We start from the raw sequence: 16,583 nt of genomic DNA on the forward strand, positions 1-16,583 counted from the left end.
GCCTTTCCAGTTCTCGCACCTTGAGTCTCCTCTTCTTGTGCATATTTCACAGGCCAGGACCCACCCCGTGCTGAAGAGCGGGCGGCGGGCGGGCACCTTCCCTTCTCTGATTTGCAACAAAGAGTGACGGGGTTTCATACTTCACGTCACCCATGAATGGGACATCTGAGGTTCTTTTCTTTGGTAGATGTCATTTATCAGACCAAAGACAATCCAATCTATTCTGAATTTTTTAGGTGTTTTGCCTTTTTTCATGAGAACATTGGCCTAGAAAATGGTTTTCTGTGTCCGTTAAGGTAACACATGACTTTCCTCCACTTTTTGGTTAGCAAGGTGAGAGCAGTATTGACTGATTTTCAAATGTTAAACCAGCCTTGGGTTAAACGAACTCAGCTTTGTCATGGTGTGACGTTCTTTTGCAGTTCTCAGAAGTAAATAGAGGAGAATTTGATGTATAATTTTCCTTGTTGTGAGTGTTTCTGTTTCATTTTTTGGTATAATGATTATTCAGCCATAGGACAAATTCCTTATGTTTTAAAAAAATATTTGCAAGACTTCGTGTAGCGTTGGTTTCATTTCGTCCTTAAGTGTTTGGAAGGATTCAACAGTGATGCCATCTGGGACTGGAGTTTTCTTTTCGGGAATTTTTTTTTTTTTTTTTTTGCTCAGATTCAATTTTTAAAAATACAGATAGTTGGAGCATCCAGGTTTTTTTTTTTAATCTCATATTTGGTTTGTCAAGTTCTTCGACGAATTGGCAATATTATCTAAAATTTCTAAGTGTACCAGGCATGCAGTGGTTCACGCCGGCTGTTATTTTAATGGCCCTGAGCTCTGCAGCCGTGGGCACTCTGCTCAGGACGCTGCTCACCGCTGTCTCCTCACTCGGGGTCGTGATCAATGTTGTCAGAGGGGCGTTCTCATCACCAGCACCTCCCAGGGCGCGTGGAACACGAACCTTTGTCCTTCTTCCCAGTTTTCGTTGAACGTCTGCTTTCGATTTCACTTGGTTCTGCTCTCAGCTTTGTAATTTCTTTCCTCCTACTTCTTCTGGCTTTTTTATGTGAATGTTTTGAGCACTAATTGTCAGCTTTTCTTCTTTTTAGTGTAATTATTTCAGGTTGTGATGTTTCCTCTTAGTGTGGTTTTAGCTGCACCCCCAAAGTTTTGATATGCTGTGTCTTTGTTTTCCTTTTAATTCTCTTATCGAGGTAGAACTAGCGCAGCACCTACCTCGTGTGTCGCAGTGTGCACGGCCGCAAGTCGCGACCTTCGTGTCACCGTGAGACTGTCCAGCCCTCACGCCCTGTCTGTCTCTCGTCGCTCCTGCACCCGCCCCCACAGGGAATCGTGGTTCAGCTTTCGACACTGAATTAGTTTGCACTTTCTGAATTTTATTTTATTTTATTTTTTCTATTAAAGTATAGCTCGCACAATCTTGTGTCCATTGCTGCTGTCCGGCAAATTGACCCAGTCACATCTCTCTCTATATGCGTATATAAAACACATCCTTTTTTCTGGTATCGTCGCTCCTCGTGCTCTGTCCAACGCCCTGGCTAGAGTTCCCTGTGCTCTACGTAGGACCTTGCTGCCAATCCATGTAAATGTGACTGTTGGCATCTACCAACCCCAAGTCCCCTTCCGTCCCACTTCCCCCTCCCCGCTTGCCGACCGCGAGTCTGTTCTCTATGTGTGTAACACTTTGTGAACTTTATTTAAATGGAATTATACACATGTACTCTTTTAAGGTGGGGCTTTTTCACTTTGCAAATTATTTTGTCTAGAAAGTTTCTTTAGAAGATTTGGTTTAGAAAGTTTGTATTTAAAGGTGTGAGTGATGTTGGTACCCAGTCTTCTTGTTACACCTTCTTCTGGTTTTGAAACTAGGGAGAGCGACCTCACGGAATGAATTGGAAGTGTTCTTTCTTGTTTAATTTTATGGATGAGTTTGTATAGAAATGATTTTCTTTCTTTCTTGGCATTTTGAATTGAATATTTCTTTTTAAAATTTTTGGTAGAATACACCAGTGATGTCATCTAGGCTTGGGTTTTCTTTGGTGGGAAGATTTTTTTTTTTTTTTTTTTTGTCTTTTTGCCATTTCTTGGGCCCCTCCCGCAGCACATGGAGGTTCCCAGGCTAGGGGTCGAATCGGAGCTGTAGCCGCCGGCCTACGCCAGAGCCACAGCAACGCGGGATCCGAGCCGCGTCTGCGACCTACACCACAGCTCACGGCAACGCCGGATCGTTAAGCCACTGAGCCAGGGCAGGGATCGAACCTGCAACCTCATGGTTCCTAGTCGGATTCGTTAACCACTGCGCCACGACAAGAACTCCTGGTGGGAAGATTTTTAGCGACAGATTCAATTGTTTTCAGTAGACTATTTATGATTTCTTTTTGCATGAATTTGATACTTTGCGTCTTTCCAGGAATTCGTCCATTTTGTGTATGTTTTGAATGTGTTGGTATGAAACAGTTCATGGTATCCCCTACTGCCCTTTGATAGCTGTATAACGTATGGGGTTGTGCTGCGATGTCACGTCTTCTGTCCTTGATACGGGTGATTTGTGTCTTCGGTCCCTTTCTCCCAATCAGCCTGACTAGAGGTTTACTCATTTTAGCAGCCTCTTCAACCACCCAGTTCTTGGCTTTCTCTTCCCTTTTATTTACTGCCTCGCTGATTTCTTTATTTCCTTACTTCAGCTTACTCTGAGTTTAGTTTGCTTTTCTTTTTCTAGGATCTTATATCTCAGTAAAAATACCGTTATCTTTGAGGGAAACAGCCTCAGCCTTGGAGGCAGCCTGTCCCTGGCACCGCCCACCTCTGTTGAGGCGGCTCCTCCAGGCCCTCAGGTTAAACTCTGGCTTCCTCCTCCTCCCTCCTCACGGTCAGTTTGGCCCGCAGAAGGGCTCTTCGCACCCTCCGCTGCCCTGCCCGCCCAGGCTTTTCCTTCCCTGCCAGCCCAAGAGAGTCCTCAGTGTTGGTTTGTTCAAGGTCACTGCTCAGACCTTCCAAGGCTCCCTGCCTGCGGAGTGGAGGCCAGGGTCCTTCCCATGTGTGAGGTCCTCCCTGGCCTCCTCTCTGCTCCCTCTGCCCCAGCCCTCAGCTCCCCTGCGGGTACAGGAGTAGGCAGGGCTCTTTGACCCCAGGGCCTTTGTATGGGGCCCTCTGCCTCAGAAGCTCTTCTCTGCAGGATCCTGTGGCTGTTTCTTCAGGTCCCTCCCTGACCATCTGACCTAGAGTTGCAGCCTGCCCGGCTCCCAGGCCCCCCTCTGGGCACTGTCCTGCTTCTGTCCCTAGCAGCTCACACCCGCCCTCTGCTCTTAGATTGCTCCTCCCACCATGGCTGTCAGCTGGGGTCTCACAGGTTCTGTTCACACCACCCTCTTCAGGGTCTGTCTTCTCAGCCTGCGATGGCTTCTCCGCTCTGTCGTAACCACAGGCTCTATAGCTCAGTTCCTTTGCTCCTGGCACAGAAGTGCTGTCCTGCTCTCCCCTGCTGGGCACTGAGCTGTCTGCACTGCCCTGGCATGCGGGGTGCACACTTCACGTCCCCGTCCACCTGGACATGGAACTGCCTTCGCAGGTTGTGTCTCAGTGTTGTCCTGGGCACAGGGACCTCATCAGCCTGCACCCCAGCGGTGCTGGGCACCCAGAGTCCTTCAGCAACCAGGGCTCAGGGCTACAGGCAGGGCAAGCGGCCCCCTGAGGTCCCTGCAGCTGTGCCTTCTGCTAGGATGGAGGCAACGCCCAGAGCTGGTCCTCCTTACACGGACAGGGCAGTGCACGGGACAGCGTGGCCCACTGGGTGCTTGTGAGTGGAGCATCACAGGTGCACCCACTGAGAAGTTCCGCATCCTGACTGGCCCTCTTGCCTTGGCTTCTGCCTGCACTATGATGGCCCAGCCCTGGGGCATCTGCTTTCACAGCTAAGCAGGTGGTATCATGAGGTCCCCTCTCTGCCTCCTGGGCCTTGGGTCACTTTTCCTCGTCCTCCAGGCTGTTCCTACAGGTGAGTGTCTCCTGCTTCTGCTTCAGCAGCAGCTGAGACTGGGCTGGCTCGGAAAGGGTGGGCCCTGTTCATCCCCGAGTGTGTCTGGAGTGGGCTCCCAGGTCCCTGTGCCAGGGCTCTGGACTCAGTTCTGAGAGTATCACTAATCATGATACTTAAGATGCTTTATAGTGTAGAATAGTTTGATACCACTGTGGGTTTCCTCCATCACCGGCAACCTGGCCCTCGGTCTCCCACGCCCCCAGGCATCTTGGCACCATAGGCTCGTATGCATACCTGCCCCCTCTGCCTGTGAGACCTCCCAGCATTAGGGCTGAGGGGCTGGGGTGCACCCCCTCCTTGCTCTCTGCCTGGGCTCCTGGAGCTGTGGGGGGGCTCTCTGGGGTTGGGGGCCCTGGCTTGACTTTGCTTCTCCCTCTCCCTGACCTTCCGCTCTTGGCCTCTGGTCTCCTAGGAGCCCTCCAGTCTTGCTTCTCTGAGTCTCAGCCTGACAGCAACTCTTCTCAGCTCAGGGAACTCCTTGCAAGGCCTCCATGGCGCCAAGCAGTTACCCTCGCTGGCGTCGCCCAGGCCCCACGTCCTGGCCTGGCTGCTTTCTCCTTCCCCCTTCTCTGTGCCAGGACTGCTGTGGGACGCTCCTGCTCACAGCAGGGTCCAGCATGAGTGGTGTGTCCCAGCCCACTCTTCGAGGCTGCTGCCTTATTAGATGACACACAGGGTCCCAGTGCGCCGCTCTGGAGGGCGGGCATTCCTGGCCCTGTCACCGTTTCCCTGGCCACCTTCTTCCTGGGGCAGCTCCCTCAGGTTTGTCACCATATCACAGAAGCCCCCCCCCAGCCCCCCTGCTTCTCTCACTGCTGGGCTCCCCCACACTGACCCTCCACACTGAATCCCCCTGTCACCCCACCTTCCCTGTAAAAGCCACACCGGCCAGGAGGACGAGGCGGGGATGCCCCACAGGGCCCTCCCGCGACGCCACCGTTCCCTCCTCCAGCTTCCTTGAGGCTGCCCCTGGATGTGCTGGTTTATAGAGGGGCTGCAGGGTTGGGCCACATGGGGCCTTGCTGCAGACAGCTTCCAGAGACACAGCTCCCAGTGAGGCTGCCAGTCCCCAGAGAAATGGAAACCGGCGAGCGGTCCGTCCTGGGAGTCAGAACAGCGAAGCGAGCGGGCTCTCCAAACCCGTGTCAGTCTTCAAGTGATCTTTCACGTGAGCGAGTGAGTGTATGGGGGTACAGCTGGCATCTCTGAGGACCTGGAAGAAGGAGAAGGAGCAGATCTTTGCTCTCGGGGCCCAGAGGTGGCTGGGTGTCACCCGCGTGCTTGGAGGTGCTGATTCAGGGCAGTTCAGATGCCCGGTGCCCTGGCTGGAAGGGGCCTGCCTCGGGGTCTGCCAGCACAGTTTTGAAGGGGTCGGAGGAGGTCAGTGCGCCTCTCGGACCTCACTCAGGAGGTCTGCACTGGTCCCACAAAAGGACTTCAGGCCTCTGCCACGCCTATTCCTGGGTTCCTGGAAGGGCCTCTCTGGTACTGAGGGCAGAGTCGGCCAGGGTGTCCTTGACCCGGGCCTGTGTCCCTTTCAGGAGGGGCCTCCGAGGAGCAGCTGGGCCTCTCCCTCCGCCTCACCCGCTGTAATGGGATCCTACTGCTTCAGCCTTGGGGCCCGCGGGGCACCCTGCGCCTGACACCTGGGGCTTTGCAGCGGCTGAGGCAGTCTACAGGGAGCTAGGCTGCGGGTCCGCCTTTGGCGCTCCCGGGAAGGTCCTGAGCCCTGAAATCAGGACTCAGCACTGGCTGCACAGCCTGACCTGCCAGGGCAACGAGCTGTCCATCCATGAGTGCGCCCTGGGGGCCTGGGGCCCACAGCCCTGGCAGCACGACTGGGTGCCGGCGGTGATGTGCTCAGGCGAGGGCTGGTCCCCTCTGACCCTGCTGGGGCCCACGCTGCGCCTGGCACATGAGGAGAACCCGCAATCCCTGGGGTTGTGGGGGGCTGTGGGCAAAGATGAGACCCCAGCGCTGGGGCAGAAGTGTGAGCAGTGGTCGTGGAAGCGCACACAGGGGCTGTGGCCTGTGGCCCGGGTCTCAGACCCTCCCCAGGAGGGTTTTCAAGCTGGGCTGATCTGGGCCGAAGAGCAGCTGTGTGACCCGTGGGCTGATGACACCATGAAGGGCGATGAAATTGCTGCTCTGGGGGTGCTGTGTCTGGGGAAAGGGGTGCAAAAGAGCCCAGGCTGGGTGCAGGGGAGTCCTGCCCACCTGGGGCAGCAGGGCTTAGAGGCGCCCAAAGGTTCAGCAGGAAACCCAGAGAAAAAAGCGGAGTCACGGCGCCTCATGGGCTTGTCAGCCGTTCGTGCCAAGCTTGGGAACTCTCTGGGGTGCACAGCCTGGGTCTTGGTCGGGTGGTGGTTGCGTGGAAACGCATTTGTCTACACTCATCCAGCTGCAGGCTCAGCATGTGTGTGAACTGTTGCTCGCTGGGGGACTGAGGGTGGCCAGGGAGGCAGGCAGCCCGGGAATCTCAGGGGCACCGCAGGTGACAATGCGAGCAAGGGGCCTAACCTGGCTGTGGGGCCGGACACCGAGGGAGCGGAGACTCTCAGAAGAGCACGATCACAAAGAGGAAACGGGTCGGGAGCTGGAGGAGGCCCCTGGTGAAAGAGGTGCCTTGGCTTGGATGGTGGCCCTTTGACTGCGTCCAGGCTGAGGTGGGACCAAAGGCCTGGAAGAGGCGGGACTCGGTGGGAGGGTTGTTGTGTTGGGGAGGTCACTGTCCTTTCTCCTTCCGGAGGGATGTTCGGTGTTGCGGTCCATGTGCACGTTGGAAAAAACTTCCATTCTCAGAGCGACGTGAGAAGAAAGATAAGCTGATTGAGCTGAGCAGCACTGCTAGCCAGTGGGACCACCTCTGGTCATCAGGGAGAGCAGGTGCGTGGGGCGTCTGTTTTCCTAGCCCAGGGACAAAGGAGCGAGGAGAGGTCTTAGGATACACCTGCTGGTTGGTTGGGGGCATATGTGTCCCCATAGGGCAGGGTGAGGAGGGGGCTGCATACCTTTCCTAGTGGGGGCGGGAAGGAGCAGCCAGGTTGTGTGAGAACTTGAGACCTGGGCAGCCGTTACAATGAGACCATTACAATAAGGGCAATTCTTACCTTGGCCAGAGGCTTCTTGAGTTGCCTCTCCTTGGAGAGGTCCTGTCCCACATTCAGGTGGGATGTTCAGGGTATGTGGGGAGGAGACAGGGTTGAAAGGCTAGTGCAGGATTTGGGAGGCAGGGGCAGGACTCCCCGGGAGGTCCTGGCTGCAGGGGGAAAAGCCAGGCAGGTGGACGGGGAACACGGCTGGGAAGAATCTGTGAGGACACGGAGGGGGCCACGCAGCCAGCAGCCCCCAGGAGGGGAACTGGAGAGGTTTATCTGCAAGGCCAGTGAAATGGATGGGTTCTTTTTTGCAGGGGGTCTGGACGTAGTGATAAAACCGGTGAGGGGACGGAGCCCCTGTGCGGGGTCCCGGGGCCGAGCATGTTCCAGCCAGACATTGACATACTGTGAGCAGCCATCAGCCGACCCCACCTTCACTGTCCTCTGCAGGGAGCTGGGGTGTGGCTCAGCCCCGTACCAGAGACAGAGGTTCTGGAAAGGGGCAGCAGTGTGTTGTGTGTGAGGGCTCTGAGCCAGCTGTGCTGAACTGCAAGGCCAGCCGGGCGATCTTTAAGCCTGTGTCCTGGCTGGTGAGGTCGTCTGCTCGGGTAAGAAGGTTGCTCTCCTGGCCCAGTCCCTTGGAAGCCTACTCCCTGATCATTCCAGAACCCTGTCGACTAAAAAAATATGCACACCCTGAAAGTTGAGAATTAGATTTTATTTGGTGGACAAAACTGAGGACTTAAGCCCAGGAGGCAGCCTCTCAAGTGACCCCGAGAAAAGTGCTCTGAGTTGGCGAGGGAGGCGCCGGGATCTGCAGGAGTTTTGCAACAAAGGGCAGGTGGGGGGAGCAAAGAGTGTTGCTAATAACAGAAAACGAGGCATCTCAAGGGCCTGGTGCTTTTCTGAGCCCGGGAGACGTAAGGTCTGGGCTCACAGCAATCACTCCTGTGGTGCACACCTCAGCTCTCGGGGCCAGCATCTTGTGGTTTCACAGCCTGAGCTCCCTCGGGGCTCACCCGGCTCACCCTGGGGAGAGGCTGCAGTCTTGTGGCTGCTAGATGGCAGGTGGTCTTCATTTCCTTCCCGTGTGCCCTCAGGGCTCCCTGCTCACCCTTGGGGGTGGCTGCAGTAGCTGATGCCTGTGACATCTTTTGTTTGCTGATAGGACAGGCACCATTTTTATTTCTCAGCACTATCGCTTTGGATCTGGTGTCCTGGGACTAACGCCGGGTGGCCTGGAGAAGCTCATAACTTCTTTGGTTCTAGGCCTGTGTGTCCCCTTGGGGGTCAGCTCAGTGACCTCTAGATTGGTGCCAACATTTCAAGATGTTAGGAATATTTCCTGGGGTTTAAGGGAGGGAGAGAGCGATTTCTCCAGAAACGCCACATTCCTCTTGTTTTCAGCATCTCAGCTTCAGAAGCAGGCTTTTTGAGAATTTTTCCGACAGAGGAGCGCATTCCTCCAAGGGCTCCTGCAAGTGGTCTCGTGCGTGTTACACTGGCAGACTTCAAGGCACCGCCATCAAGGAGTCCATGCGGATGGAGTTTGTGGAACAGGGTTGGTTTTACAGTGTTCAAAGGAAAAGCTGGATGGTTGCAGTTGTAGCTTGGGAGGTGGCCCTGGGAGGTGGAAGGAGGCTGACCTGTGCCCGACCTCAGAGCCACTGCCCGGGGCCTGCTTGTAAGTGATTGATACTCAGCCCTAAGGACCTCAATAAATAAAGGGGCAGGAGGGACCAGAAACATCTTGGCTCACCTACTGGGTGTGGGAGTGTGGGGGTGCCGTGGGTGAGCCTGTCTCCATGTGACTGGGTCTGTGCCTCTAGCTCCTCGCCGTGGGTGCTGAAGGAGCAGCAGGAGCAGCGGGCGCAGGACAGACAGTGGGCCCTTTTTTCCACCCTTCTCTGCGGGAGGTGCAAACAGTGGATGGCTCAGTGGCCCTCAGGGCTGTTTCCTGGGGTCTCCACTGGGCTCCCCCTGGTGGGGGGGAGTCCCTCAGAAGCTTTAGGGGATTTTTCAGGGCTTCCCTACATGAGAGACATGCAGCCAGCTTTGAGCATCTCTAAGCTAACTTCAGCCATAGTTGGGACTTACTGGAAACACGTGGGACAGTCTGAGCCTTCAGTCAACTGCCTGAGCCTACAGAAGAGCTTGGGGCTCTCTGAGTCTGGACTGGGGAGGAAGCTGGCAGCTCAGGCACCATGTCCTGGGGGGCCCTGTGGTTTTCTCCTCTCTACCTTCCCACCTTGGGATCATGGAACCTGCTGCCATGCAGTGCATCTGGGCAGGCTGGTGTGGTGGGTGGGACAGGACCATGGCCTTTCAAGGAGGGATGGGCACCACCTGACCAGCTCTGTGAACACTCATGGACCCACTGCTCTGGCGTGTGGGGTTCCCAGCACTCGCAGGAAGTTGTGGGAGGGTCGGGTGCAGGAAGAGACTGTGGTGCGTGGCGGGGGGTCCCTGACGGGAAGTAGAGTTACCCATGAAGCTTCCGAGGGAGGGAAGAAGGAGGACTGTGTGCTCAGGCTGCCCTGTCTGTCTGCCCCCAGGACACACACAGGCCTGGCTGGCGGGGGGTGGGCACCCCTGCGCTGGGCGCCTGGAGGTGAGACATGGCCTGACCTGGGCACCGTCTGTGACGCCGACCTGGACCTTGCCACGGCCCACACGGTGCGCCGGGAGCTGCAGTGCGGCGTGGCCGTGTCCATGCTCCGGGAAGCCCAAATCTTTGGACCCTCTGAAGGAGGAAGGGGTTTTAGTCCTACTGTCTGGGTTTAGGCTGATGCTCGCACAGGCAAGTAGCAGACTGCACATCGGTCACGCCATCCCTCCCGAGACCTGACCTGGATTCCATCACTTCCCTGAACCCAGCTTCCCGACCTGTCCGACCCCCGTGGGCTCCCAGCTGCCCCTGCAAACGCAAAGGTGCAGAGCTGCTGCCCCTGGGCACGGCTGGACTCCAGCTCCCACTTTTGGTCACTTGGAAGCAGGGGCGGAGCTGTGGGGGTGGGGAAAGTCAGCAGGACGCTGGAGAAGATAGACCCTGTGAGCCCTGGGTGCCCGGGGCCGGGGGTTCCCAGCTCCTGGGCTGCCGAGGGCCTGGGTCATCGGGCCTAGAACTGGGGATTCGAGGACACTGTCAGCTGCAAACTCCCGCTGTGGTCACAGGCAGCCCTGGCAGAGCAGACGGCCCCCCACCTGTACTGAGGCTGGTTTTCTCTAGGGAGAGGGTCTCTGGGGAGGGTCTCTCTCCATGGGCCCCTTTGCAGGATCCCAGGGACACAGGGATGTCTCCTCTGAAGTTGTCTAGGAGCAGATCCTCGAAGACCCAGGGGACTCGAGCGGTGCAAACCTGCAGCCTGGAGACTCTCTGCCCAGGGAGTGTGAGGGCTCTTACACCCCTGCCCTCACTCTGACACCAGGACAGGGCGGCAGAGCCACCACGGCCTTCCCGGAGCCCCTGTGGGAATGTTTCCTGCCGGAGTCCAGCTCCAGCAGCCAGGGTGTCCCTGCGGGGATGGACAGTGTCGGGGATGCACACGGAGACCGCCTCTTTGTCCCTTCTCTCAGGGCGCTGGACTGCTCAAATTTCATTAGCATAGGTAGCAGTTTATATGGATAGCTTAATTGTAACTTACATTACAGTGCTTAGGTCATATTCTTAAAGGTTAAACTTTTAGATTACATGGTACAGTAGATATACATTGTATTCTAAGGATTTTAATGAAAACCAACGGATACAATACATCATGTAACACTACAATGGGTACAAAACATCATGTGGAAAAAACGTTATATGAAAATAAGGCGATTCGGTAAAAAACGTTTTGTGGTTACTTTTAGCAAGCACCACCTGTTATTGTTTTAAGCTAATCTTTAACAACTAGAAAGGTCACAAGCATAAGAATTTGACATTTACAAAAACTCATGTTTTGGATTAAAGCTTGGGGTGCTAACTTCAAAGCGTTATGGTCAGGGGACAGTATGAGAAAATATTTTTTTATATCAAAGCAACTTAGTTTCATAAAACTTAAAAGCTTATTACAAAATTCATTAAAAGCAAGATTATTATGTTTTTCCATGTATGTCTAACCTATTCGTAAGCTATGGTACATAGCACAATTGCCTAACTCTACAACCCATTCTTACTTGTAACAAACTAACGAATACTTTGTTTTTCCCTACATTGGATCTGAATAGGGGGAATTCAACCAAAGTGAAGCTCTTATTATTTTATTACTGTTCCAATTTTTTGTTGTTCCAATTTTATTGAGTCACAAAACAATATAGGAGAATAACAAAAAATAACAAACAAATAACAGGAAAGATTGAATAATAAGTAAATAACAAGAAAGACTGATTTTTCCCAGAAGTGGTTTTATTCTTGTACTGTTGTGCAAAGCCTTCATCTTGTTATTGTTGATGCTGTTGTCGGGTTAGCAGGTGAACCTCATTATTTTTAGAACTTGCCCTCGGAACTGTGCTGCCAGGTAAGCCCTTTCCCCTATTTCTAAACCTGCCCTCGGAACTGTGCCAGCGGGTAGGCTTTGTTCCTCGGTGAGGAACCCTGCCTTTGGAACCGTGCTGTCAGGCTAGTTCCCTTCCTCGGCCTCCTGCATGTCCTCGGCTCCCCGCAGTTTCTGAGGAGAGTGGCGTCCGTCCCCGATGGAGCACATAGGCGGAGCTTGTCATTAACGGATGGTGCGCGAGCGCCAGGCAGGTACTGGCAGCCTGGTCATCTGGAAAGGGTGCAGGGAGGGCAGGGTCTCGGGGGTCTCCGGACAATCACTGGACAAACCAGAAAAGGGTCAGATAAGGACGCATGCTGGGCAGAGTTAGCACGGAGATGTGACACTTGGCACAGGTCCTCACTGGTGGGTGGGGACCAGGTGTGTGGAGTGAGGAGCCAGGAAGAGGAGCCTGGTGCTCCCAGGAGGACCAGACGCCTGAGGGGCATGGTTGGGAGGGCACACAAATATCTGCACGCCTCCCAGGGCCTCTACAACCTGGCTAGCTCCTGGCTCTCTCAGCGGCCCTGGGCTCCCCGAGGCCCCTTGCCCTGAGGAGACTCAGCCACGCCACCCAGAGCATGTGAGGGGTTAAAGGAAGTACCTACATACCAACAAGCCTCGACCCCATCCCTGGGACCCCACACTCTGCTCCAGTGGTTGGGTGGGGGGGCAGAGCATACCTGAGCCCACCCAGGGGAGTTAAGCACCTGAGCCAAAGCTCCCTGGGAAGGGCCAGAGGGGCCAAAGCTCAAAGCTGGTCTCGTCCACCTCTGCACTGCCCACTCTGCCACGTGATGCCTTGGGGTTGGGAGCCAGGAGGACAGGCGGGCAGCCATGCAAGCCAGGCAGCCCTCTGGGTGGGGGTGTCCCTCCCGCCCCCGCTTCTCCGTCCGTCTCTCCTTCCAGGGACACCAATGAACTCCTGCCGGTTGTGTCTTTCTGACAAACCCAACAGCCTCCCTAGAGCGGGTATCTAGGGTGATCTCTCTCTCACGGATGGTTGAGTCGCCCCTAGGACCTGGTGGCCTGCTCACAAAGTCTCCTTCCCAGCCTCAGGTGACCTGCCCATCCTGCTGCAGGGAACTGGCCCTTCAGCAGTGGGAGGGGAGCCCCCCTTGCCAGTGTCCTGGTCCTCAGGCTCCAGCTACGATGAAGTGGGTGCCATGGCGAGCACCAGGCTGTGAGCCCACTGCGCCTTCTGTGTTGGTGCTTCTCCTTGGGGTGCTTCCAGGTGAACCTTGGTTTTCTTATTTTGGACAGATTGCCTTCAGAAGCTTCCTTATCACGCCCCGCGCCTGTGTTATTAATAAAGTCCACCCATTTAATGAAGTTAGAGCGTCAGTCCCACCTCGTGTTAGAGGAGACAAGATCAGTAAACCACAGGAAGCCAGGACCATGCAGGGTCTCGGCCGTGCCTCTGCCTGCTCCCAAGCAGCTCCTGAGCTGTGGGGACGTCCGACCCCTGGGCCTGGGCCACGTGCTGCTGCACACCCACCTGCACAGCTCTGATTGCCCGCCGCCTTCCTGTCTGCCTGGCACACGGTGGGGACCTTGGTTCCCCAGCACTTCCCTGGCACTAGCCCTTTGGGACCCCGTGTGGGCCGCGGACCGAGCCAGGCTTCATTGTACCCATTTTTTCCCCTTCCCAGTGCCCTCTAGACTAACAGTTTGTTTGGGTATGTTTTTCACAGGCACAGCTTGTCCTAATTTGCTGTGGTTTCCTCTGAACACGGCAGTGAGTTTCCTCAGACATCCCTCTGGGGTCTTCCCTGGTTTCTTGGAAGAATCCTTCCTTCTCAGCATTGGTGATGCTTCTCCTGGCTTCATCCCACACCCCGAGGCCTCTGATGGCAGCTCTTAAGAGCCCCGGCTCCTCTGATGGACCCAAACACTTGGCATGAGGTTAAGTTATGACAAACTGCCCTCCTTCCTGGTTTTTTTTTGGTACGTTCCTGGCTACTATTATCCTTTTAATACATCACTTAATTTGGGATCCTACTGTGTGATGAAGGATTTTTGCATGTATGTTCATGCTTGGAATTGTCCTGCCATGTTTTTCCTTCTTTGTCTTACTTTGGTTTCAAAATAATAACGGCCTCATAGAAGGAGACAGGGGGGATTTTTCCCTCTTTCTCCAAGGGAGGAATGATGTATGGCTGGAATGATCTCACCTGTACAACCATCTGGGAGTATTAGTTATCCTGAAGGAAAAATTTTAAAGAACTTATGGAATTTCAGCAGTTCAGTAATTAACTCAGGCTTACTATTTTTCTCAAATCAGTTTCGTTCATTTATAAGCTGTATTTATTTAGACGTTTATTCATTTGATCTGTTTCCAAATTTATCAGCTTAAAGTTGTAGTATTTTCTTCTTGTTGGATCTGTACTCATGCGTCCTTTTAAATTCTCCACGTTATTGGTTTGAATCTTCTTGTTATCAGACTTGCCAGAGATTTATTTTGTGTCTCTTCAAAAACCAAATTCTGGCTTTTTATCTGTCTTATTAAATTCTGCTTTTATCTCTCACAATGTTCATTTTTCTTGGTTTTATTATAGTTCTTTTTCTCACTTAAAATTGCAGCTCATTTATTTTTTAGCATCTTTTATATCAACAGTTGAGCAGTACGTTTCACTTTAAGTACTATTGTCATGAAATCTCATGTTTTGACACGCAGCATTTTATTGTCGTTCGGTTCTAAATATTTTAAAGATCCCATTAGTTCTTCCCTGACATATGGGTTATTTAGATGTGTATTTTAAAATATCCAAATATATCAGAATTTTGACTTGTCTTCTCTCAAAGTTTCATTGTGGAAAATTTCAAACATCTAGCGGAGTTGAAAGAATTTGCAGAGAACACCCATTTGCCTGCTTAGGTTTTGCCTTTAACGTTTCCTTACCTGTTAGCATGTCTGTCCTCCACATCCACCCATCTCTTCACCCATGGATCTATATTTTTTAGATGCGTTTCAAAATACATTGCAGATTTCAGTACACTTCCTCCTAAGTACCTCAGAATGTGTTAACTGGGTTCAAAACGTGTTTCTTTTTCCTTTGTTTCAGAATTTTCATCTTGTGGAGTGTACAAGTCGTAACTGCACAGCCCCTGGGTCTTGATGATGCGTAAAGCGCTATCAGGCTGTAGAACAGCGTCCTCACCTCTGGAAGTTCCCATCATGCTTCTTCCCCTGACAGGACCACAGTTCTGATTTTTTCTGCCATAAAATAGTCTTGCACATTCTAGACCCATTCACATAGAACAGAATCATACAATGCACACTCTTTTGTGTAAGGCTTCTTTCACTTGGCACAATGTTTCTGAGGTCCACCCATGCTGTTTTGCGTATCTAAAGTCTGTTTCTTTAGAGTGCTGAGCAATCTGCTGTTATGTGACTCTACCACAATTTGTTTTTTCCATTTTCTTACCCCTGAAAAACTGGGCTAATTTTATATTTTGGCTGAATGAATAAAGTGGCTCCAGAATTCTTGTACAAGACTTTTTGTGGGCCTGTGTCTTCATTTGTCTTAGGTGTGGACATGCTGGGTCATAGGGTTGGTATATATTTAGTTTTACAAGAAACTCCCAGACCTTATTCCAAACTGGTTCCGCCAGATTTCGTCCCCACTGGCAGCGAATGAGCGTTCCAGTTGTTCACATCCTTCCAGCACTTGGGGTTGTCAGTTTTCTCAATGTCAGCAGTTCTGGGATATACAGAGACCGGATCTCATTGTGGTTTTATTTGTGTTTTCCGGGAGTGATGTGAGCAATAGGGTGGGTCCTTATGGAGGCAATGGCGAAAGGCCAGCCTCGTAGTGACTGTTATCATCGCTTTGCTTTTTTACCTCCATCGAATCCTTTCTCCCGTTTCCTTTTTTGACATATATATAGACGTCTCACGGTGCATTTTTGTTTGCATATCTATCTACCTGTCATTTAAAAACAGGCTTTATTTTTTACAGAAATTTCAGGTTCACAACAGAACTGATCAGGAAGCATAGAGATTTCCCGTATACCCCCTGCCCCCTTCACAGCCACTCCCCACTACTGGCGGCCCTCTAGGGTGGTGCCTTCACACACAGACGCATCGTCACCCGAGGTCCACAGACTACATTCGTATCTATAGTGTTTCTCTTTTTCCTCTGTGAACTTTTAAGGTGGAGTCTGTGTAACTGGCATGTAACAGGATGTTATTTTCAGTGTGCAATGGGATTCGATATTTGCACACACTTCAAAATGATCACCACGGCAAGTCTAGTTCACATTCATCACCACATCTTGCTTCAGATGTTTCTAGTGATGAGAACTTTTAAGATTATTCTCTTAGTGACTTTCAAAGATGCCCTTCTGGATTATTAACCATAGTTGCCATGCTGTGCGTTACATCTACAACTTTTTTACTTAATAACGAGAATTTGTCCCCATTGATCCCTTCATCCATTTGGCTCACCCTGCCTCTGCTCCACCTCTGAAAACCACCATTCTGTTCCCTATCCAAGAACTCATTTTTAAAAATTTTTAATTTTTAAAAAACATTTCCCCTATAACTGAGACCATAACGTATGGGTTTTTCTTGGGCTGACTTATTTCACTCAGCATGATGGTCCCAGTTCCATCCATACTGTCTCAAATGGCGAGACTTTCTTTTTTTTTATTGCAGAAGAATATCCCCCTGTTATGTATGGACCGCGTTGCCTTTACCGTCCACAGATTGGTGGACACGTAGGTTGTTTCCATATCTTGGCTTTGGTAAATAATGCAGCTATGAACATGGGAATGAACGCATCTTTTCGAATTACTATTTTCAATTTTTTTTGGAGAAATACCTGGAAGTGGAATGGCTAGATCATATGCTAGTTCTATTTTTAATTTTCTGAGGAGCCTCCATACCGGTTTCCACAGTGGCTGCACCAATTT

General features: G+C 52.3%; 1 long non-coding RNA gene across 1 annotated transcript; it reads left to right on the forward strand.

The window, feature by feature from the left end:
* Positions 1–12,525: 12,525 nt before the first annotated feature.
* LOC110256849 (uncharacterized) lies at positions 12,526–15,164 on the forward strand. Its single transcript, XR_014828365.1, has 3 exons — positions 12,526–12,900; positions 13,361–13,571; positions 14,732–15,164. It is a non-coding gene; the product is annotated as an uncharacterized LOC110256849 (long non-coding RNA).
* The last annotated feature ends 1,419 nt before the right edge of the window (positions 15,165–16,583 follow it).

Source organism: Sus scrofa, chromosome 14 (assembly GCF_054392235.1).
Source record: "Sus scrofa isolate SSC_HxYL_T2T_F1_AM1 chromosome 14, Sscrofa_HxYL_maternal_Yorkshire_Landrace_v2.0, whole genome shotgun sequence".
Taxonomy (NCBI): domain Eukaryota; kingdom Metazoa; phylum Chordata; class Mammalia; order Artiodactyla; family Suidae; genus Sus; species Sus scrofa.